This window comes from Rhinatrema bivittatum, chromosome 7, assembly GCF_901001135.1.
Source record: "Rhinatrema bivittatum chromosome 7, aRhiBiv1.1, whole genome shotgun sequence".
Classification (NCBI taxonomy): Eukaryota; Metazoa; Chordata; class Amphibia; order Gymnophiona; family Rhinatrematidae; genus Rhinatrema; species Rhinatrema bivittatum.
The window spans coordinates 282,059,626-282,085,085 of record NC_042621.1 but is presented as its reverse complement, the minus strand read 5'-3'; positions in this window follow the sequence as shown (position 1 = coordinate 282,085,085).

The window sequence follows — 25,460 nt, the reverse complement described above, 5'->3', positions numbered from 1 at the left end:
GAGAGAAAAAAAACTGAAAGGTGCAACTACAAAGGTTAAGAGTGTACAACAGGCATGGACATTGTTTAAAAATACCTTCTTAGAAGCGCAGTCCAGATGTATTCCACGCATTAAAAAAGATGGAAGGAAGGCCAAATGCCTGCCAGCTTGGTTAAAAAATGAAGTGAAAAAGGCTATTTTAGCCAACAAAACATCCTTCAAAAATTTTGAAGAAAGATCCATCTGAAAAAAAAATAGGAAAAAGCATAAGCATTGACAAGTTAAATGTAAAACATTGATAAGACAGACTAAAAGAGAATTTGAAAAGAAGTTAGCCATAGAGGCAAAAACTCATAATAAAAACGTTTAACAATATATTTGAAGCAGGAAGCCTGGAAGGGGGGTCAGTTGAACTGTTAGATGATGAAGGGGTTAAAGGGGAACTTAGGGAACATAAGGCCATTGCGGTGTTTACTAAGGGAGGAGGAATAGCCTAGTGTTTAGAGCAGTGGACTCTGAACCAGGAGACTAGGGTTTGAGTCCTGCTCTTACTCCTTGTGACCTTGGACAAGTCACTTTACCCTCCATTGCCTCAGGTACAAACTTACAGGCCACTACAGTAAAGCTCACAGGCAAGCACCCACTCTCCTGGCACAGGCCAGTGTCCTGTGCACATGATTCAGTAAAACAAAATGTTTAAATTAGAGCCCATGGTAAAAAGAGGCACAAGGGTCCCTAGCACCTCTTTTTGAACAGGAGCGGTGGCTTTGCCGGTATCGGTTCTCGAGCCCGCTGACAGCCACGGGTTTGGAAACCGGACGCCATAAAAAATGAGCATCCAGTTTTCGAGCCACGGGCTGATTTTAATTTTTTTTTTTTTTATTTTTAACTTTTTTTAACTTTTCGGACCTCTGACTTAATATCGCCATGATATTAAGTCAGAGAGTGCACAGAAAAGCAGTTTGTTGCGGGCGCTATTAGTCTCGGGGGGGTTGGATGCGCGTTTTCAACGGGCTATTAACCCTTAGGGGTAGATTTTTTAAAAAGCACAATCGCGTACATTTGTTGGCACACCAAGCGCAAACAAAAGTACGTTGGATTTTATAAGATACGCGCGTAGCCGCGTGTATCTTATAAAATCCTGGATCGGCGCGCGCAAGGCTGCCGATTTTGGGCAGCCGGCGCGCACCGAGCCACGCAGCCTGCCTCCGTTCCCTCCGAGGCCGCTCCGAAATCGGAGCGGCCTCGGAGGGAACTTTCTTTCACCCTCCCCTCACCTTTCCCTCCCTTCCCCTACCTAACCCACCCCCCCGGCCCTATCTAAACCCCCCTACCTTTATCCATGGATTTACGCCTCCCGGAGGGAGATGTAAATCCACGCGTGCCAGCGGGCTGCTGGCGCGCCGAGACCCGACCCGGGGGCGGTTCCGGAGGGTGCGGCCACGCCCCCGGAATGCCCCAGGCCGAAACCACGCCCCTGGGCCCGCCCCCGAATGCCGCGTCCCACCCCCAAAACGCCGTGTCGTTCGGCCCCGCCCCCGACACGCCCCCTAAAAAAAACCCGGGACTTACGCGCGTCCCGGGGCTCTGCGCGCCGGCACGCAAGGGCCCTGCTCGCGTAAATCTGCCCGGATTTACGCGAGCAGGGCTTTTAAAATCTGCCCGTTACTGAATAAGGGGTAAAGCTAGCACGTCGAAAATGCGCATCCAAATGCCGGTTAACAGTGCGCTCCACTGGAGCGCACTGTACTGTATAGGCCTGTTAGATTGTAAGCCCTCTGGAGATAGGGAAATACCCACAGTACCTGAATGTAAACTGATGTGATATCTCAGATCGAATGTCAGTAAATAATGAAGATGTTGGGGAGATATCTGTTCTGCAGATGGTTTTCAAGGGTGACGATTCAGATGAATTACATGAAATCATGGTGAACCTAGAAAATGTAGTAGGCCAGATTGACAAACTGAAGAGTAGCAAATCACCCAAACCAGATGGCATACACCCCAGGGTTCTGAAAGAACTAAAAAATGAAATTTCAGATCTATTACAAGTAATTCTTAACCTATCATTAAACTCATCCATTGTACTTGAAGACTGGAAGGTGTTGCGTTCGTGCCTGTTCTCGCCCTCACTCCACCCTCTCTGCCTTAGTGGTGACTCCCTTCAGATCTGATAGACAGATGCTGCCATGGCTTCTCCTCGGTGTTCTTCCTGGAATCCCTGGGCTGGCCTGATGCTGCGTATCTGCCATGTTCCTGATGACGTAAGGGCACGCGCGCACACGCTCCAGAGTTTGTATCAGCAAGGGAGCAAACCTCGGGGACGTCCCCCCGTAGTGACTTCATCTGCTTCCACCTTAAAAGGTCTTTGCTTGCTACTACGAATCGCGTTAGCAAGGGGAATTATTTCTCCACTGCTCTGCCTCCACCACCTTACCTAGGGGTACCCACTCCTCGGGGGACCCGCTCTCTCTTCTTGATTTCAGATTACTAAGACGGGATCCGGTACTCGCTCCACGAGGGCCTACGTCCCGGAATGCTCAGAAGACTCCTTACTACCTGGAAGCGATCGCAGACGTGAACACAGTGAGTCCTACAGATAGGAACCGATACTCGCTCTACGAGGGCCTATGTTCCTAATCTCCGAAGACTCCCTTCTGTCTAAGACGTTATCGCAGGTACGGAGATCGTGAGTCATTACTGCAGATTGCAGATAGGAACCGGTACTCACTCCACAAGGGCCCATGTTCCTAAATCCCTTCTCAACTCTTTTCTATATCAGAAGCTATCATATCTTCTACATCAGAAGCTATTATATACCTATATCTTGTGCATTACTATTATAGATTGCAGATAGGAACCGGTACTCGCTCCACAAGGGCCTCCAGATTCTCTTCTATTCCATAAGCCATCACATACACAGATATTGTGAGTTCTCATTCCAGACTGCATATAGGAACCAGCACTTGCCTACAGCTCCTGTTCCTGAATATACTGAAGACTCTCTGTTGCAAAGAAGCCATTACAGATATCTACAATTGTGAGTGTATCATCTACTACTGGTTATGTATCCAGCATACCCTGTCTACTCACTACCTATAGTCTCTCTCTACAGCTCAGCAACCCAGAGACCGCAATTCCAGTATCTGAGGGACTTCAGCCCTGCTGGGCACATCAGCTCACTACTGCCACCTCTGGTGGTTCTACTTCCTGTCTAATAAAGAACTATCTGTGTTTGTCTCCATACTCCAGCCTAGTCGGTGGTCCCTCTCAGGATATCCTCCTGGGGGCGCTGTCATCTGCCATCGGCCCAGGGATTCACCAATTTACCTCAAGTGTTCATTCCTTACACTACTAGAGCGGTATTATACAACTGCCACTCTGTGGGAAGCCAACCCACCACAGATCATTAACTCCGCCTACAGAGTATTATAAATGTTAGCTCTTCCCCTTGGCAGGGTGATCCATAACAGATTGCTAATTCCCTGGTGGACTTATAACAGATTGCTACGCCTAGCAGCATGGATTGATAACAGATTGCTAACTCCTCCCCCTACAGGAGGAGCATGATAACAGATTGCTACTCTGAGCAGCAGATTTATAACAGATTGCCAACTCCTCCCCTCTGGAGAAGCAGATCTACAACAGAACGTGGCCAATGTAACCCCAATATTAAAAAAAAAATGGCTCCAGGGGTGATCTGGGAAATTATAGATCGGTAAGTCTGACTTCAGTGCTGGGAAAAATCTTGAAAACTATCCTAACAAAATCACAGAACATATACATAGATATGGGATACAGCTAGCATGGATTTACCCAAGGGAAGTCTTGCCTCACAATCTGCTACATTTTTTTGAAAATATTAATAATATGTAGCTAATGGTGAGCCAGTAGATGTGGTGTATTTGGATTTTCTCAAGGAGCTTGACAAAGTCCCTCATGAGATGCTTCTAAGGAAATAAAAAAAAGTCATGGGCTAGGAGGTAATATATTTATTTATTTATTTATTTATTTAACACTTTTCTATACCGATCTTCATGGTTGGAAGACCATATCAGACCGGTTTACATCGAACAGGGTAATAGTAACAATAGTAACAAAAAACAGTAAAAATAGTAAATAATAGTAAAAAACCGGAAGAATAAAGTTACATTTAACAAGGTTGGTAAACTTGGAGCTGTATATTGTTGGAAGGAAAAAGGCATAGGAACGCAGTAAACCAGAAGTGTAAACAATATGATACAGGGTCTTATTAAGTGTTGGAGGGGGTATAGTGATTCATAGTTCAAGATTCATATCATTTACTAGGTTACTTTGTTAACATAATTCATAATTCACCTTGAATGGGGCCAAATGTACCAAAAGGTTTTTCCCAGTTTGCGTCTACGGTGAAAATGCTGAGTATATCTGTCCCCATGTCAAATGATGCTTAAGAAAGAAAAAGAAAGAAAGAAACAGGAAGTGCTGCACAGCATGAGCCTGACAATACCAAAATTTGACAAAACAAAAGCTACCAAAGTATTTGGACAGAGGGGAAGATGCATGGTTTCAGATGCAAGCTTTTGGGACACTGAGAGCCATTCTCGCAGGGAATATATATATATATACTTTTGTGGTTTGCAAACTGCTTAAAAGATAGGAAACAGAGAGTAGGTTTCAATGATCAGTTTTCTCAGTGGAGAGAGGTAAACAGTGGAGTGCTTAGGAATCTGTACTTGGACTGGTACTTTTGGAAAGGGGAATGACAAATGAGGTGATCAAATTTGCAGATGAAACAAAATTATTTAGAATAGTTAAATCACAAGCGGATAGTTATAAATTGCAGTAGAACCTTGTGAGACTAGAAGATTGGGCGTCTAAATGGCAGATGAAATTTAATGTGGACAAGTGTAAAGTGATGCATATAGAGAAAAATAACCCATGTTGTAGCTATACAATGTTACGTTTTACCAAGGAAAAAAATCTAGGTGTCATAGTTGACAATTCATTGAAACTGTCTGCTCAGTGTGATGTGGTGGTTAAAAAAGTAAACATGTTAGGAATTATTAGGAAGGGAATGGTGAATAAAACAGAAAATGTCATAATGCCTCTGTTTCCCTCTATGGTGAGGAACGCACCTTGAGTACTTTGTTCAATTCTGGTTGCCACATCTCAAAAAAGATTTTGATGCACTAGAGAAGCTACAGAGAAGAACAACCAAAATAATAAAGCTTCCCTATGAGGAAAGGCTAAAGAGGCTATTTAGCTTGGAGAAGAGACAGCTGAGGGGAGATATTATAGAAGTCTACAAAATCATGAAAGGACTAGAAAAGGCTAATGTAAATTGGTTGTGTACTCTTTTAGATGATACAAGGACCTGGGGATATATCATGAAGTTAGCAAGTAGTGCATTTAAGATAAACAGAAGAAAATTCTTTTTCACTCAACGCACAATTAAACTCTGGAATTTGTTGCCAGAGGATATGGTTAAGGAAGTTAGCTAATCAGTGTTTAAAAATGGTTTGGATTAGTTCCTGAAGGAGAAGTCCATAAACTGCTATTAGACAATTTGACTTAGGAAATAGTGATGTGCTTCATAAATATTGTTTTTCCCGTGGTTCGGGCCTTTGAAATTCGGGGGACCCGAATTTCGGGTTGGTGCGCACTAACCCGAAAACTAATTTTTCCCAAAATTTCAGGAAAACTTTGTTCGGGATTCATTGTCCCTGAAACAGGATGAATGCATATCCCTAGGAAATAGCCATTGCTAATTACTGGCATTAGTAGCATGGGATCTATTTAATATTTGGGTTCTTGTCAAGTTCTCGGATCCTGGATTGATCAATGTTGGAAACAGGATGCTGGGATTTATGAACTCTCGAAGTGACCCAGTATGGAAATTTCTTATGTTCTTAAGGAAGTGCAAAAGTGGCATTGTGAGACTCAGAGGTGAGAGAGAGGTATATGTAGATGATGAGGAAAAAGGGCAAATTCTTAACAAGGAGTAGGATTACATAAAAAGAACACAACTAAGATTGGAAATTGGGTAAACCTCAGTTGATTTTCAGAAAAGTGTGTTTGTGAGGAGCTAACTAAACTTAAAATAGATAAAGTGATGGAACTGATGGGATAAATCCAAGGGTACTAAGGGAACTTAGAGAAGTACTAGAAGCTCTGCTGGCTAAACTTTTCAATACTTAGATTTGGGAGTTGTTACGGAGAACTGGAGAAGGATAGATATAGTTCTTTTTCATAAAAGTGAGAGTTAGGAGGAGTCTGGGAACTACAGACTTGTTAGTCTGACCTCTGTGGTGAACAAATTAATGAAATTGCTGTTGAAACAGAAGATATTAAAGTTTCTGGAAGCAAATGGATTGACAGACCAGAGATACCATGGTTGACCAGAGATAAATCTTGTCAGATAAATTTGATCAATTTCTTTGACTGGGTGACTAGAGAGTTGGATCAGAGGAGAGTGCTAGATTTAGTGTCCTTGGATTTCAGTAATGCCTTTCACAAAATTCCATATAGGTGACATAAATAAATTGATTGCCTTTGGTATGGGACCATGAATGACTGACTAGGTTAGAAACTGACTGAGTGGGAGGTGATAAAGTAAAATGGTAAATAGGGATTATTTCGTGTGTGTGTGGAGGGGGGGGGGGGGGGTTTACAAGTGGATTGGGATCGGTCCTTACATTTCTTCAACATTTTCCTGAGTGACATAGTAGAAGGATTTTTTAGTAAAAAATTTTACTTTTTGCTGATGACACCAAAATCTGCAACCAGGTAGACAGCCAGGAAGGTATGGAAAATATGAGAAGGGATCTAATAAAGCTTAAGGAATGGTCTAGGGTCTGACAGCTAAGATGTAATGCTAAAAAGTGCATTTAGGCTTCAAAAACCCAAGGAGAGGTACAGAATTGTAGGTGAAATTCTTCTAAACACAAAAGAAGAACAGGATCTGGAGTGAATGTATATAATGATTGTAAGGTGGCCAAACAGATGGATAAAGCAATGGCAAAAGACAGAAAGATGCTTGGCTTTCTAGAGAGAGGAATGGTCAGCAGAAAAAGGGAAGTGATATTGCCCCTGTATAGGTCCTTGGTGAGACCTCATTTGGAAGACAGTGTACAATTCTGTAGACCGCACATTCAAAAGGATATAAACCAGTTGGAATCAGTTCAGAGGATGGTTACTAAAATTGGCCATGGTATTCATTCTAAATCATATGGGGATTAGGGATGTGAATCGTTTTCCATATCGTCTTAACGATAGAAATCGTGTGGCAGGGCAAGAAAATCGTGTTAGGCACGATTTTTTAGTTAAAAAATCGTTAAAAATCGTTTTTTCCGATTAGTGCGCACTAACGGAGAGTTAGTGCGCACTAACTGAAAATGATACAATTTGACACTTTTCAGGTCAGTTTAGGAATGAATATGTATTCCTATTGGCTGCCCTCTTATTTATTCATGTTACCAAGCTTCCCACTGACAGTATATGGGGGATGGGAAATGGAAACAGTTGGTAGCTTGACAAAACAAGTAATGTGATCAGTCAATGTGACTAGAACTTGTGCCCTAACCCTGATACCAGGGGTATTGTGATCTTCCTGCACACAGTGCCCTATTCCTGATACCGGGGGTGTTGGGATCTTCTTGCACACATCCCGGTATCAGGGATAGGGCACTGCATGCAGGAAGATCACAACACCCCTGGTATTAGGGATAGGGCACTGCGTGCAGGAAGATCACAACACTCCTGGTATTAATAGGGATAGGGCACTGCATGCAGGAAGATCACAACACCCCTGGTATCAGGGATAGGGCACTGTGTGCAGGAAGATCACCCCGGAGGAGTGAGGGTCAGGCAGCTCCCCCCTGTCTGTGAAGCCAGCCTCTCACTAGTAATGCAGGGAGGGAGCTGTCTCAGACTTCACCATCCTCCTCCCCCCCCCCCCCCCTCACCCACACACCATTCACTAGCTGGGACATGGGGGAAGTCAGGAGTGAGGGTCAGGCAGCTCCCCCCTGTCTGTGAAGCCAGCCTCTCACTAGTAATGCAGGGAGGGAGCTGTCTCAGACTTCACCATCCTCCCCCCCCCCCCCCTCACCCACACACCATTCACTAGCTGGGACATGGGGGAAGTCAGGAGTGAGGGTCAGGCAGCTCCCCCCTGTCTGTGAAGCCAGCCTCTCACTAGTAATGCAGGGAGGGAGCTGTCTCAGACTTCACCATCCTCCCCCCCCCCTCACCCACACACCATTCACTAGCTGGGACATGGGGGAAGTCAGGAGTGAGGGTCAGGCAGCTCCCCCCTGTCTGTGAAGCCAGCCTCTCACTAGTAATGCAGGGAGGGAGCTGTCTCAGACTTCACCATCCTCCTCCCCCCCCCCCCCTCACCCACACACCATTCACTAGCTGGGACATGGGGGAAGTCAGGAGTGAGGGTCCGGCAGCTCCCCCCTGTCTGTGAAGCCAGCCTCTCACTAGTAATGCAGGGAGGGAGCTGTCTCAGACTTCACCATCCTCCCCCCCCCCCCCTCACCCACACACCATTCACTAGCTGGGACATGGGGGAAGTCAGGAGTGAGGGTCAGGCAGCTCCCCCCTGTCTGTGAAGCCAGCCTCTCACTAGTAATGCAGGGAGGGAGCTGTCTCAGACTTCACCATCCTCCCCCCCCCTCACCCACACACCATTCACTAGCTGGGACATGGGGGAAGTCAGGAGTGAGGGTCAGGCAGCTCCCCCCTGTCTGTGAAGCCAGCCTCTCACTAGTAATGCAGGGAGGGAGCTGTCTCAGACTTCACCATCCTCCCCCCCCCCCTCCTCACCCACACACCATTCACTAGCTGGGACATGGGGGAAGTCAGGAGTGAGGGTCAGGCAGCTCCCCCCTGTCTGTGAAGCCAGCCTCTCACTAGTAATGCAGGGAGGGAGATGTCTCAGACTTCACCATCCTCCCCCCCCCCCTCACCCACACACCATTCACTAGCTGGGACATGGGGGAAGTCAGGAGTGAGGGTCAGGCAGCTCCCCCCTGTCTGTGAAGCCAGCCTCTCACTAGTAATGCAGGGAGGGAGCTGTCTCAGACTTCACCATCCTCCCCCCCCCCCTCACCCACACACCATTCACTAGCTGGGACATGGGGGAAGTCAGGAGTGAGGGTCAGGCAGCTCCCCCCTGTCTGTGAAGCCAGCCTCTCACTAGTAATGCAGGGAGGGAGCTGTCTCAGACTTCACCATCCCCCCCCCCCTCACCCACACACCATTCACTAGCTGGGACATGGGGGAAGTCAGGAGTGAGGGTCAGGCAGCTCCCCCCTGTCTGTGAAGCCAGCCTCTCACTAGTAATGCAGGGAGGGAGCTGTCTCAGACTTCACCATCCTCCCCCCCCCCCCCCTCACCCACACACCATTCACTAGCTGGGACATGGGGGAAGTCAGGAGTGAGGGTCAGGCAGCTCCCCCCTGTCTGTGAAGCCAGCCTCTCACTAGTAATGCAGGGAGGGAGCTGTCTCAGACTTCACCATCCTCCCCCCCCCCTCACCCACACACCATTCACTAGCTGGGACATGGGGGAAGTCAGGAGTGAGGGTCAGGCAGCTCCCCCCTGTCTGTGAAGGCAGCCTCTCACTAGTAATGCAGGGAGGGAGCTGTCTCAGACTTCACCATCCCCCCCCCCCCTCACCCACACACACCATTCACTAGCTGGGACATGGGGGAAGTCAGGAGTGAGGGTCAGGCAGCTCCCCCCTGTCTGTGAAGCCAGCCTCTCACTAGTAATGCAGGGAGGGAGCTGTCTCAGACTGGTATCAGGGTTAGGGCACTGTGTGCAGGAAGATCACAACACCCCTGGTGCCAGGGTTAGGGCACTGTGTGCAGGAAAATCACTTAAAATCTACACTTACCAACAATCAATTACATATATTTGAACTGTGTACAGTTCCAGCCAGGACCACCTTTCTAAAATGCACAGTGATTGGCAAATTCAACATGCACTAGCATTTCAGGTGCCTGCTAACAAAAATAATAAACAAACAAGTTCTAGTCACGTGAGTGCTGATCATTACATTACTTTTTTTGTCAAGCTTCCAACTGTTTCCATTTCACATCCCCTCAACCATTACCTCAGTGTTAGCCTTGGTAACATCAATAGATAAGAGCACAGCCAGCCAATAGGAATACATATTCATTCCTAAGTGACCTTTACTGACCTGGGAAGTGTGAACACTTTGTTTCATTTTCTGTTGGTGTTCGTTAGTTTCCAGTTCCATTTCCCATCCCCCCAACCATCACCTCAGTGGTAACCTTGGTAACATCAATAGATAAGAGGGCAGCCAGCCAATAGGAACACATATTCATTCCTAACTGACCTTCAGTGACCTGGAAAGTGTTTATTTGTATCATTTTCAGTTAGTGCGCACTAAATCGAGTTAGTGCGCACTAACTGGGAGTTAGTGCGCACTAACTCCCGTTAGTGCGCACTAACACGATTTAACGATTTTTAACGATAAATCGTTAGAATTTCTATTGTATCGTGTTCTATAACGATTTAAGACGATATTAACATTATCGGACGATAATTTTAATCGTTGAAAAACGATTCACATCCCTAATGGGGATAGACTTAAAGATCTAAATGCATACCCTAGTGGAAAGACAAGATGGGGGAGATATGATAGAGACTTTTAAACATCTTAAATGTTTCCATACACTGGAGGCAAGCTTCTTTCAACAGGGGTCAAAGGGTCATGGGATGAAGGTTAAAGAAGTAGACTCAGGAGTAATCATAGGAAATAGTTCTTTACCAAGAGGGTAGTAGATGCAAGGAATAGCCTCCCACTGGAGGGAGTAGAGACAAAAATGGTATCTGAATTCAAGAAAGTATGGGCTAAATACAGGGCATCTCTGAAAGAGTGATTGGAATTGTAAAGCTAAATTAGTTGGGCAGATGGGCAAACTAGATAGGCCATACAGTATTTTTCTGCTGTTATGTTCTTATGCTTCTATGCAGTCATATTTCTCTACTGTGAGCTTGTCTTTTTACTGTTTAAATGTTTTCATCCAATGCTTATTGGCAAGTATAAATGGGGTCCTACAGTGAAGCATTTAGGATTTTTCCAAGCCTAGGCACTGTTGGTGCTGTCTTTATCGCAAGATCAGAAAACAGCTGCCTATCTTGCATAAATATGAAAATCAGGCTTTCATAGGTTATCATATCACATTTATGAAATTTCACATAAACTATATCAGTCATAATTCCACTGTCAGGCTGGATATAAACATTGAGGTAGATATTTAAAGGAAAATGACTATGTAAGTTAGCAGGATAAGACTTTCCGGTTAACTTACAAAGGATATTCAGCAGCACAGCTGTGATACCTAATATGCCCAAACAAGTTGCTAGTCAGATAAGTCTTATCCAGCTAACATTAGACCTGTTATTGATGAGGTCTAACTTATCCAGTTAACTAAACTGGATAAGTTTAATTATCACTACTTATCCAGCTATGTTATCCAGATAAATAGCTCCTCCTGGAAATGTCCTTTTCCCACCCACCACTTAGCCAGATAAGGACTTATCTAGCTAAGTATTTATCTGAATAAGTGATGGCCCTAAATATGGCAGATAATATTATTCAGCAACTGCCACTGAGCAAGATAAGTCCTTACTTATCTAGTTAAGTTGCACTGAATATCAATCTCATTCTGAAAAAATCCATTGTTGATCTGATCATACATTTTTTTTCTTTAAACCCATATTCTATTCTTGTTAATTGTACTCCTTTATTTTTCATGATACAGAGCAAGTTTTATTGTCATGGAGTAATGATCTTCTTTTTCGGGTAGATTGGGGTCGTTCTTTGCTGGTTCTTTCAATCTATCAAGCATTTTTGATGTGGGAGATCATCAGCTTTTAATGGATAGGTGTAGGCTAATGGAACTGAGTGGGATAGTTTTAAATTGGATTGCTTCTTTTGTAATGGGGTGATCACAAGTAGTTGAGGTAGTGGAATGTTTTTCCTGCCTATGCCATTAATGGTAGAAGTGCAGCAGGAGTTATATCTTTTTCCATTACTTTTTAACATCTTTAAATGACCATTGGCAGAATTTGAGGAGTTGGGGTGGTGGCCTATATACTATATTTGCTGATGATATTCAGTTTTGGGTTCTGATTGATGGTACCTTGGAAAAAATTATTAGGTTCTTGAATGCTTGTATATGAAAAATTGCGTATTAGATGGTTACAAGTAGGTTAGGCCTGACTTAAAAGAAGACGGAAATATTAGTAATGGGGAGATTATTTGAGCAGATGAGGAATGTGTACGAACAGATAGTGTTAGATGGTTGCCCTCTGGTTACTCTCTAGTAGGAGGAGTTTGGAGATAGATTTAGATTCTACTTTTACGATGAATGTTTTTCGGGCTGCAGGTATTAAGGTGGGCATATTTACAATTAAAAACAGTTCACCAGGGAAATTTTCCATCTTTGTTCCTATCTAGACATTAGAGGCCCCAAGAGGAAGAAGCACTACGGACACTGCCTTCAATAGCCTGATTCCGGTGGTGATGACAATTAGGTCCCAGATGTTTAAATACAGCACATTGAGGTGGGGGATTTGTCATCTTTGTTCCTGTCTTGATGTTGGAGGCCCCAAAAGAAAGAAGCACTGTAGGTACTGCCTTGGAGATAGCCCAACTCTGGTAGAGATGACAACTAAGCCCCAGAGGTTTAAATCCAGTGCGCTGCATGCAGCAGCCACCAGAATGCCTATAGACTTTTTTTTTCCTGATCTCTAAAATAGTTAGAAAAAGGAAGGGGACAAAGTGCTCCTTCCCCCATGATTCCTGCACCAGCAAGAGGTCCCATGGAATAGCCATGTGTCTCTATCCTACTCACTACTGCAAGGAAACCTGAGTGCCAAGTTAGAGGACACCTCCTTGAGTCCGGTGGCCTGCATTTCCCCACCAATGCCTTCTTACACTCAGGGGGCTAAGGAGACAAATTTAGTGAGCGACTGTTGCTTCCACTGTGGTATCTGGTAGAGATGTGAATCGTGTGCCCGATCGTCTTAATGATCGGGTTCGGCTAGAGGGGGGAAAAAAATCTGATCGTGGGTGATGTGGGTGATGTGAATCGGAATTGGTTCCGATTCACATCATTATTTTTTTTTTTTAGTGAGGCCCGACCCTTTAAAATTAACCCCTTACCTTCCCCCACCTTCCCAAACCCCCCAAAACGTTTTACGATTACCTGGTGGTCCAGTGGGGGCGTGGGGAACGATCTCCCGCTCTCGGGCCATCGGCGCTATTTTGGCTGCCACTCAGAAATGGCGCCGATGGCCCAATAAAAAAAAAAAACCCACCCGACCCTTTAAAAACGACCCCTTAGCTTCTCCCACCCTCCCGAGCGCCCCAAAACATTTTAAAATTACCTGGTGGTCTAGTGGTGGTCCCGGGAGCAATCTCCCGTTCTCGGGCCGTCGGCTGCCACTCATAAAGATGGCGCCGATGGCCCTTTGCCCTTACCATGTGACAGGGTATCCGTGCCATTGGCCGGCTCCTGTCACATGGTAGGAGCACTGGATGGCCGTCGGCTGCCAGTACTCAAAATGGCACTGATAGCCTTTGCCCTTACTATCCTTACTATGTCACAGGGGTTACCGCTGCCATTGGTCAGTCCCTGTCATATGGTAGGAGCACAAAATGCAGGAGATCGCTCCAGGACCCCTGCTGGACCACCAGGGACTTTTGGCAAGTCTTGGGAGGGTCAGGAGGGTGGGGGTTTTATTTGTTAATGATACGTTGCATTCGTGGGGGTTCGCCATACGTTTCAGAACCCCACAAATGCAGCGAATAGGGACCTATACATTGCGGATTGCACATACGTTCAAAACGAATGCACATCCCTAACAAATGCAGCTCACCTTAAGTTCAGGTAGGACACCAACATCACACATAGCAGGTCCTTGCATACGACGAGTTTCTGTCTGCTTCCTAGGGCCTCTCTAACTCTTCTGGGCCCTGCCTTCTTATGCTAGGCTGAAGAGATCCTCCTTGGACCTAGAATACCTTGCTGGGTTGGTACTTAAGGAGGACCAGACCAGATAGCTGTGGCGGTCCCTTAAGGTGGTCTGAGGGAGTTTCCTGTAGACTCCTTCATACCCCACATATGGGTGCTATAGCGACTTCACAAAGTTTCATGACAACCACTATTAAGGAGAATTTAAATATCCATTATCAAAATGAAATGCTGGAAAACAGAATTAGATCCAGGAATCTTAGGATTTTGAATTTTCCAAAATCTAGATTATTGCCTGGGACAGAACTTTTAAACATTATAGGGTCAATTTCAAGGCTGGTGCATGCATGTTATAAAATCCGATAACTGCACACACATGCAAGCCAGGCAAAAACTTGAACACCTTAGTGACTTACGGCCCGATTTTAAAAGGGCCACATGCGTAAAAACGGGTGGTTACACGCGTGGCTGGGCCTTGTGCATGCTGGGTGTATTTTCAGAAGGGCCCGGCCATGTGCATAAACCCTGGTACACACTGAAGTGCCTGGCCTTTCCAAAGGGGTGGGCCTGGGGGGGAGACGGACCGGGACAGCACCATTATCCGTTGCCCTGGGGAAGCACGCGCCGGAACTCACAAGTTGAAGTTAGTAGTAAAACAAAAAAACAACTAATAGATAGGGGGTAGGGGTTGGGGAGCAGAGAGGAAAAGGTAGGAAGGTTAGATAAGGGTATAGGGAAATTCCCTCCCTGTCCGCTCCAACTTCAACTTGTGAGTTGCTGGCACGTGTTTCCCCGGGGCAACGGTTAATGGGGGCCGTAAGTCACTAAGGTGTTCAAGTTTTTGCCTGATAGGTCATTTTTGATATCTAATTGTTATTTCCCTAAAATGAAGAGGAGCTCTGAGTCTACCAAGGGAGCCTCAAATGTCTTTGCACCTATTGCTAGTCCAGAGTTCTCGCAATTCCTTCAAGATGATACTAAAATGTCTAGAGCTACCTTTGTGATTTCTTCTGCCTTAGAATCTGATAGAGATTTAATATGTCAACAATATTTTAAGTATAAGGATTCGTTGTTCTGTGTTCAAAAACTACGTGTTTTCCTAGATGTCTCTCAGGAGACACAGGTAAAAAGAAAATCTTTTTTGGCAATTAAAGCAACAGGTTTTGTCTTTGGGGCAACTTTTTTTCTAAAATTTCCCTGTAAATATTTGTTAACGTACCAAAGAAATAAATGTATTTTTGTGAACCCAGCTCATTTGCAATCCTTTATTGTAGAATAATCTCAATAATGATTTTCTGTCTAATTTAGATGAGGAGGCATAATTCTTATTTTATAGTAGTGTACATTTCCCCCATGTAATGTGGACTCAATAATAATTTCTGCCATAATTAAACCTTCGCTCTTTTTTGAAGTATATCTTCTGTTGTTTTCTTTGTTTCTTATATTCTTTGGTTTGTATTATGTAAATGATTTTAAATTTAATAAATTAAAAAAAAAAGTTCTACAGCTGAAAACATTTTTGGATTTTTTGATTTCATCCATGTTTATGAGTTCAGTGGATTACTGCAATATGGGCCAGATCTTAAAAGATACGCGTGGGTGTAGATTTGTTTGTGCAACCCCGCGCGAACAAATCTACGCCCGATTTTATAACATGCACGGAGCGGCCTTGGAGGGAACTTTTTTCTGGGCCCCCCCCCCCTCCTTTCCCGCACTTCCTCTATCTAACCCACCCCCCCATCCCTAACTAAATCCCCCCCCTACCTTTGCTCCAAAAGTTACGCCTGCCCAAGGCAGGCGTAACTTGCGTGCACCGGCCAGCTGCCGGCGTGCCATGCCCCGGCACAGGCCGCTGTGCCGGAGCACTCGACCCTGCCCCTGGACCACTGCCACGCCCCCAGCCACACCAACGGACCGCCCGTTTTGGAAAGCCCCGGGACATATGCACGTCCCGGAGCTTGCGTGCTCCACCAAGCCTATGCAAGATAGGCTCAGTGCGTGCAGGGGCAGCTTGGGGCAGCTTTTCTGGGGTTATGTGCGTATCCCTTTGAAAATCTGCCCCTATGCTTTTACTGGGAACTTCAGAGGCAATGATTAAGAAATTGCAGGTTTTGCAGAATAGTGCAGCCCGATTGATAAATGACAAGATTTGATATGAAAGTGCCAGAGCTTTGCTGGTAATGCTACATTGGCTGCCAGTATCTGAGCACATATAGTTTAAACTACTAATTACGATATTTAAATGTATGTGAGGTATTAGACCAAAATATCTAAATGGTATGTTACTAGGCTGTCACATTGGTCTTCCTAGGGTCTTCAATTGGAATTGTCAAATATACCGGGTCATTAATGAAATTGCATTGTAGTGTTTTCGCATGCGTTAGCACCATAATGCATGATGTGATGCAAATCTGAAAAAGAGGAGGAGTTAGCTCATAGTTTTGTGAAGCCTTATTACACAGCTTATGCTTTTTTTTGAGAGAGAGAGAGAGAGAGTGAGAGTGAGAGAGAGAGAGAGAGAACACCAACCCATGATGCCCTCATACTAGATAGTTATTTATATCTCTATGGGAAGCCCACCTAGTAACTTGAGGTGAGGTTTAGGTATTAGTGTAGGGGTTAGGGGCCACCTTGACATTCAAAGTGAGACGTACGAACAGCAAAGTGCTCTCTTGTGAAGATTTGAGGACCTTCGGAGTGAGGAAACTCAGCTAAAGATGAGATTTATACAGTGTTCTCTCAACCTAGCTTGATATTACCCAGGTAGAGAGTCCATCAAGCTAGGTTGAGAGAACATTGCACACATCTCATCTTTGGGTGAGTTTTCTCACTCCGAAGGTCCTCAAATCTTCACAAGAGAACACTGTGCTGTTCGTACATCTCACCTCGAATGTCAAAGTGGCCCCTAACCTGTTATATATGTTAAGCTATATATATTTAATCTTGTGATCCATCTTGATAGCTTTTTCTGACTTATTTGAGCAGTATATAAAATTTTAAATACATATTGTAGATAATCTACCAGATTTCTACCAGAAGGATTTTTCCATTGTGATGGGGAAAAATGGAAAAATAGTGTGGGTGTGTAACTTCCCCACGTGGCAGATTGGAAAGTGGTGTGTTCCCATGTTACATAAACCTAGACTACCTTTTCCTGTGAGGAATACTTAGTCGATTCTTCCGGGGACAGCATACCCATGGCTGTTCCCTGGTTTGTGTTTATTTTTAAGGAGGATTGCTTCTGGAGTGTCTTGGACTGAGACCTGGATTCAGCAAGGAGACAAGAGAGCTCTCACCTTTCGAAAGATTGTGTCTGAAACCTTGCAGACCATGGGGCCGATGTAATAAGCTGTGCTAAAGCTGCCACGGGTTTTTTTGCATGTAATTGTGCGGGTTATTTTGAGTGTTTTTCCCGCACTAGTCTTAACCCGTGTATTTAATAACATGTTTAGTGCGGGGAAAACGCACGCATAAACCCGTTTAGAAACCTGCGGCTGGTTTTGCGAGCGTGCATGCAAATAGAATGCAAAGGAGGAAATGAACTATTCACAGGTAATGCAGGGAGCTGCGCATCAGTTGGTGCAGGTTTTTTGTATGTGGGTTTTTTTAGTGCTGCTTTGCCCCTCTCAATATGCCTTAGGGCAGGGGTGGGCAATTCCAGTCCTCGAGGGCCACAAACCTGTCGAGGTTTTAGGATATCCTAATGAATATGCATGACATAGATTTGCATACAACTGAGGCAGAGTGCATGCAAATCTCTCTCATGCATATTCATTAGGGATATCCTGAAAACCAGACTGGTTTGTGGCCCTCGAGGGCCGGAACTGCCCACCCCTGCCTTAGGGTGTTCATACCACTGCCCCTGTTGCTTTGCTCTTTTTGGTAGCTTGTTGTGTTGCTGCTACTGTTGTTGGTGCACTTTGATTGTTTGTTTTGTAGCTCTGGAGTATTTTTGGCCACACTTGGTGCTGGCTTTGCCCCTCTCATGGTGTCTTGAATTATTCATTCCACTCGTGATGCCTACTGTGCCCCACTCTTTAGTGTCTTGGCGCGCTCGTCCCTCTGTTGCTGACGCCAGCCTGCGAGTTTCACTAAACTTGGATACAAAATTCCAATTTTAGAACCCAAAATAGGATGCATTGCTTCCCCTATTGACTTTAACAGAAAACAAATGACTGAATAAAACAAATAAATAAATACTTTGGACCTGAATCAAACAAAATGAATCACTAAGCCAAAGGTGCAGAATGAATGAACAAAAACAAAAATAGTTCCTGCTCACATCCCTACGGTGGATTGGTAAATTTGTGAAAACATCTAAAAGTTGACAGTCTACGTCAAGCAAAGTGAGATAGCATAATTAGGTTTTTTCTAAAGGAGGGGACATTTTAGCAGGTCACATTATACTTGTACCAGGATTTAGCCATGACATTACCTTGATTTACATTCTTTCTGCAAATACCCTGTGTTCTTTAGTGTCTACAGACCAGATGAGATAAGAACCCAAGGCAACATTTTATCCAAAAAGCAGCTAAGGATTGTTCTCTGCTTCGATGGCAAGGCATAGCAGGGAATTGGATTCAACAGCAATCAACGAGGGCTCGTGTGGGAAACAGATAAGCACAGGGGTAAAGGGGAACTGGCTTCAAACAGCAACGTTATGGTCTGGGAAACAGATAGGCATGGGGGTAACCTACGCGGCACAGCAGATACTACCATAAGCTTGCTGGGCAGACTGGATGGTCCATTTGGTCCTTTTCTGCCATCATTTCTACGTTTCCATATTAAGGTTCTGAATTTCAAGTAATCAGATGGCTTTGCATCTAGTTGTACATTATATTTAGCTTATAGCACCTTCCAGTTATTATATATTTTGTCCGTATCAGACAAAAATTAATGGTGCAACCAACTACTCTCTCCACACCTCTCCCTCAGTAGAGTGATTTTTTTTTTCCCCATAAGCAGTAAAATCCATCTTACAAATATTCCACTGTGCTTGGAAAGACTGAAAATAATCAGTCCTTGAAAAACAAATAATAATTGCTTCTTGTTAGCACGAAGCTCTTTGGCTTTTTCTACATTTTTTAAAGCAGGTATTGTTTGCTTTGTGTCACGCTGATAGTAATGCATCTGGTTCCCTAATTTCCCCATGGGATTAACTATTGTGGAAAATCACTAGTTAAGCACTGTGATTAGTTTTCTCATTAGCATGTTAATACATGGCTTGTTGTAAAGTGTGACATTGTGAAATTTTACCATCAAGTATTTTACCCCTTTTTTTTTTTATCTGCTTTGTATTTTTTTCTGTTTATACATTAAGGTGCAATATATGGTATACTAACTCATCCTATGTAGCACATTTACAGCCATATTATTCAAATATTAAAGGATAACCAGGAATACAAAAAGTCTCTTTCTGGATGTAACATAGGAAATGACAGAAGGTAAAGACTAAAATGGTCCATCCAGTCTGCCCTACAAGGTGTTTACTTTTATATCTGCTGCTCCATGTAGGTTACCCCATGCCTTCTCTTTAGGGATTGAACTATTGCTCCATTGCTCTGGCAAACAAAATTAATGGATATAATATAATAAAGCAAAATTTGTAAATGACTTTTTTGCTGCAGTATTTTTGGTCGGTACCAGACCTATGCATTAGGTACGATGAGATTTGCAGAACCAAGGAGATTATAAGGAAATAACTAGATGATCATCGAGCAGCTATATCAGATGCAGTTGCCCAAGGGTACTATGGAAAATATGTGAAGTAACTGCACAACTGCAGTACTAATATGACAGGAATCAATTAAGGTAAGGCACGTTTCTCAGGGCATATGTAGGCCTTATAATTAAACAAGTCAGAACCAAGTACAGACTGATCACATATTATTAATTCCTGAGAAAATTCCAGAGACCATTATGTAGCCTCTGGGCTAATAGTCGCAGATAAAGCTCCCAGAAATCACACAGTCACTACCAGTTAAATTTCCCCAAATTATTATTTCTCTGAGTGTCCATGATTCCCTGAGCAGGGGAAAGACTAAACTTCTAGGCCCTGTGCATTACACTTAAGTCAATTCCCAATGTAAAGCTTATTGTAAACAGCACTGACGAGCATTTAATTGTAAACTACAACAATAAGCATGCTGGAAAGATTGGATGGTTTTGAACATTACTTTTACTGATAGACTATGTACTTGATGGAAAAGTTCTTTGCAGCTTTAGTTATATAAGTATATGATGTTATAAAATCAATTCTTGAATACATATGTGACCTTTCTTCTTTTAGTCAATTTATTTTTATTTATTTATTTATTTATTTATTTATTTAAGGTTTTTATATACCGGCATTCATGATAAAATCACATCATGCTGGTTTACATTAAAACAGTGGTGCATAGAAAGAAAAAACAAACTGGAACTGTAGTGCGGAAGAAAGCAGTTACAAAAAACAGGGATGCTTAAACTGGGAGAGGAAGGAAAAAGAAAAGGTTAATAGCATTTTAAATATTTACAACGAACAGTTAAATGAGCTGGTTGTGTTATAGAACTTGAAGTTATATTGATGGTGACCAAATAAAGTCCAATTAATAACTCCTAGTTTTTATCCTTTAATAAGTTTGGGGTAGTTGATAATCTCCCTCCCAGTTGATAGGGAATAGTCTTTTATTCAATTTGATCATAGTCCATCAATAAAAGTTTGTTTGTCATATCTCTCCTGTAGTTCTTGCTCTCCTTCATCATACTCAGGTGATACCTCATAGGTACATCATTTATTCCTCGTCTCTTTATCTCCTTGAGATGAAAATGAACCTAAGAATAGGTCTACAAAGATTCCCTCTCTCTCCTCTATTCTTTCTTCCAGGAATGAATGATGACCCATTCCTCTCCAGAATTAAATATAGTTCACCGGTGCTCACTGAGAGACTGAGAAACACCATACTTCTAGCTAGTATACACAGAGTCCCTGAGTGAGTACTCAGGTATGTTAAAACACAAAAGTTCAAAACTAGAAACCAGAATAGGAGATGAGAAGGGTAGAAAAACTCCTATCTTAGGATACACAAAAATTACCAGGTTTCCAGATATGGGGGGCCGATGTAATACGACCCGCGGTGAAATGGGTGCTATAGTTGTCTGCGTGTATTTTTTTTAGTGTGCGCAGCAAAAGCAAGCACCTCCGCAGAATGTAATAAAGGAGGCATATGCAAATGAGATGCACAAAGAAAATTCACACAGAAGTAAAATAAGCATGAAAATGCGCACAAATTCATGCTGTCAAGGCCCTATGTAATAGACTATGATTTGCTAACCCAACGGCATAAGATGGAACTAAAGGTATAAAGAGCATGGTCATTTTGAGCTGGCTCTTGAAACGTAAGGAGCTATTTTTCCTTTCACTCTGCTTGTTGCGCTGATGGTGGACTCTTGGCCCATGGTGGGGTTGACGCTACCCGCAGGGCAAGCCCTACGGGTCCCCACCGTCAGGTGGCGGAGCAGGCTAGGAGATGGAGGCTGACTGGAGCTTCGCCAATACCAGCCCACGTTCCCCTTAGGTTGAGCCTTTGGGTGCCGGGGCTGGCTAGATTTAGGCGGGCCTCCATGTGACGACTCCCAGTTGATGTAGACAAGGGTATGCCAGAAAGCAGCAGAGGTATTGGAAGGCCGAGGATGGTCCAGAAGAGGCAGGGCTCCAAAGACCCAGGCACCAACAGGTACAGAGGAGAGCAGGGGGCGTCCAGGTAAAGATAGGCCAAAGCATGAGAGGCCAGGTCTGTAGGAAACAAGGAGACTCCAAGGCAAGCTGGAGTCAGGGCAGGCGGCAGGGAGGCACAGTACCAGAAGCAGAGCTGAGGTCAGAGCCAGGAGATCAGATCAAGCATTGTCCAGACGAAGCAGGGGTCAATACCAGAGAATCAGTCCAAGAGGAGCAGACGAGGGGACAAACAGGAACAGGAACAGGAACAATGACAGGAACAGGAGACAGGAACGATGACAGGAACAGGAACCAGGAATGAGCAACGAGTACATGAGCAATCATGGAGACCTGTTGCCAAGGCAGGGAACAAATGGCTGGGCCCTGCCTTTTATACAGAGTCCCAATGATGTCATCATCCAGTGCCGCAGGCTACTTTCCCGCCACGGCCCCTTTAAGAGTGCCGTCGTGCACGCATGCCTAAGCCAGATCCCAGAGGAAACAAGGTGGTGGCGTCACACCGCAGCCCACGCGGGGAGACTTGCCGGGCGCAAGGAGGAACCACGCAGGAGTCAGAAGCGGCAGAGGTGGCTGCAGGCGCTTGGGGACGGAGGCGGCTGCCCACCGCCATGAGCGAAGGAGAACCAGAGCTGGCAGCTGGATTCCTGGGGTGAGTGGGCCCAGGCCTGGGCCTAGCATGGCCGGGACGCATAACACTGCTGAGTTTGGGATACTAACCCAGCTTGGTATTTTTCCTGTGTTCAGAGGAGATTCCTTATCAGTACACTCCGTCTGAGTGGGTCTGCCTCATTTTTGTAAGAAAGAGAGATTTTTTGAGACTGTTAATTAGTTTTTTGATTCATTTTCTCATTCTTGGAAACACCCTGTGCTTTGGGGAAGGGACAAGCCCCAGTCCTAAGGGCAGGGGCTGGAGGCCTGTGAGCTAACCCTCTACTCCCTAGAGGAAGCAAAACGGTGACAGCACTACCCAGCATGGGAATTTTTGGACTTACAGACATTTGTGTTTTTCTCGCTTTTGGTTCATGTGGAGAGGTTTTTTTCCCACTCCTCCTCACAACTTGGAGTAAGGAGGTAGAGAACTTTGTTCAAGACTGGAAACATCAGACTTTTCTCCCAGAGAAGTCACACAGAGTGGGAAGAGAGTATGGGACTGAAACATCAAGATACGGAGACTCCCAACCAGATCTCCACCCCAGAGGGACCAGAACACAGGCTGTGGGCAAAACAGGATCTTTTCGTGGCCTGCAGCTCCCCTCCTAGGATTCCCCATCTTACTGGGCTGTTTGTACACAGATGAGGAAACAGTGGCAAACTCCTTCCCAGGAGCTAGAGAGATGGAAACAAGCACCCCAGCAGAAAGACTACATAAATGGTTCAAATGCAAGAGTCACAGTTGTGGGAAGTATGTGGGACGATGATTGATGTTTTAGAAATGAAACTTTGTTTGAACACCCAGTCTTGTGTCCAGCCTGTCTGTGCCTGGGGAGCATGCACCACCAGAGAAATACACACCCTTAAGGAGAAACACTCCATCACCTGGACCAGGAAGGATTTCCTTCCCCCCACAGCAAGAACTCCCTCCCTGGGATGTGCAGAGAAAAGAGGTAGAACGGAGAGGGTATCCCCGACTAACAAATACTTTTATGGCCCTTAGGGGGAACACTAACGCCCCCCAGCAAAGGTGGCACACATCTCCTCGCCACTCATCAGGGCACTACAAATCCCAACTCCATCCATGAAGACTGGAGGATACCAGAGGTCTTCTTCTCTCTTTTCCTATGTTTCCCTCTTCCTTCCTATCTCTCTCTCTCTCTCTCTGCTTGTCTCTAAGGTAATTCACTCTGATTGTTTCCAGGCTCCCACTCCCTACCTTCCTCCTGGCTGGAATAGGGTCAAGGTCTTTCTCCCCCTCTTCTTCTGCTCAACAAAATCCAAAAGAAACTTCCAAGATAAAAAAAATAAAAAATAAAAATAAAACATATTCATTAGTTATTATGTAATTATGACCTACTTAAATACAAGCATTCCTGGGTTACCATGGTTATTCATAAATACCCAGATTAACATGAATAAGTTTTCATTACTATAAATTGGTGGTTTATATATAATTGTCTGTATAAAGGCCACTCTTCTAATTCTTCCTCCAAGCCTGAGAACTTGGTGTGCTCCCAGGAACCATCAGAACGAGATTGAGATTTCTTCTAACAGTTCATAAAAGTGTAATATTTTTCTCCAGGCCCAAGCTCAGAGCTCAATATTGCAGCATATCTGTACTCTGCATAGATAGAGCCATCTGTAATTAAAGTAGAAAATGAAAAGCAAAGTTTTTTTTTTTCTAATCTGTTCTAAGTGAAAAAAAAAAAGCAAAAACACAATTTTATTTGCACCTAATGATCTTTTCAGAAGCAGTTGCTAGCAACCTACACTTTTTTTTAATTTCCTGAGCTTGGCGTACAACAGATGCAGTGTTAGGTTCCAAAATAACTTCAGTACTTTATAATCACAGTGTTTAGGCACCTTCACACTGCTATCACTCAAAAAGCCTGCTGCTTACAAATATCTGGCCATGTACCTCTTACTCAGTGGTGCACTCAGTACCAGGGAAGCACAGTGCTTGTACATTAGCTAATTACAATGCCGTGCTTGCCAGCTTTGTATGATGGTATAGTAACATTTTTGAAAATTAATATTCGTTTAGCGGCAACTTGTTTGCAACAAATCAGGCCCGATCATCAGGCCCTCAAGACAAGCAGACAACCCCTCCCAAGCAAACCAAAAAGCTCACAAGGGAAAATGTAAAGATTATATATATATGTACAAACTAGCATTTCAGTTCTCAAAAACTTTCATTAGGGTCCAACAACATATAACTGGTGAAAGCTTAAATGCCCGTCTTGTTTTCCCCTCTCCCTTTTGCAAGGAAGTGACTCCTTGTCAACAACAAGGCCACAAATGGTGCCTAGCAACCGACAAATGCTTCCTCCATTGATGATGCCATCCTCCGACTCTTGAGGTATATCATGTTGGTCCCAGTAGCTTAGTAATAGTAAAATGATATTGCCTTTGGGCAGTGATTCCCAAACTTGGTCCTCGAGGGCCCCAACCCACTTGGGTTTTAAGGATTTTCACAATGAATATGAATGGCATCTATTGGCATACAATGCATGCAGATAAATCTCATGCATGTTCAGTGTTGCAGTCCCGAAAAACCTGACTGGATTGTAGCCCTCAGATTTGGGGACCCTTACTTTTGGGGCATGCTGGAGGTTAGAAAATGTAGCGCTAATTAAAAAAAAAAGACTCTAGGGATGATGTAGAAAAATACAGAGCAGTGAATGAGCTTGATATCAGTGCTGGGCTAAATCGTGGAAGCTATTGTTAAGAACAGAGGGGCCAATATTCAAAGAAAGCTGAGTGCCTGACCAAAGAAGCAAAAGTTTAGACACCTAAAGGTTGGTGAATTTTCAGCCAGAGTCATTCATCCAAATGCATTAGGTCGTTCTCGTGGGCATTAGGACCCTAATGCCCATGAAAGTGCTATAAAGTATGCATTATTTTTCACAGTAACAATAATCTCAAGATGACTAGAACTCAAATGTTCCCAGGTATGGAGAGCATGGATTTTTTAAATCCTTTTTAGTTTTATTTTTCGGGTGTTATTTGATGTCTGCTGTTTGAAATATTTTATTGGTGTTTGGGACATTAAAAAAATGTATATGAGTTTTTAATTTATCAATCTTTATTTTGTCATGTTTTTGAAA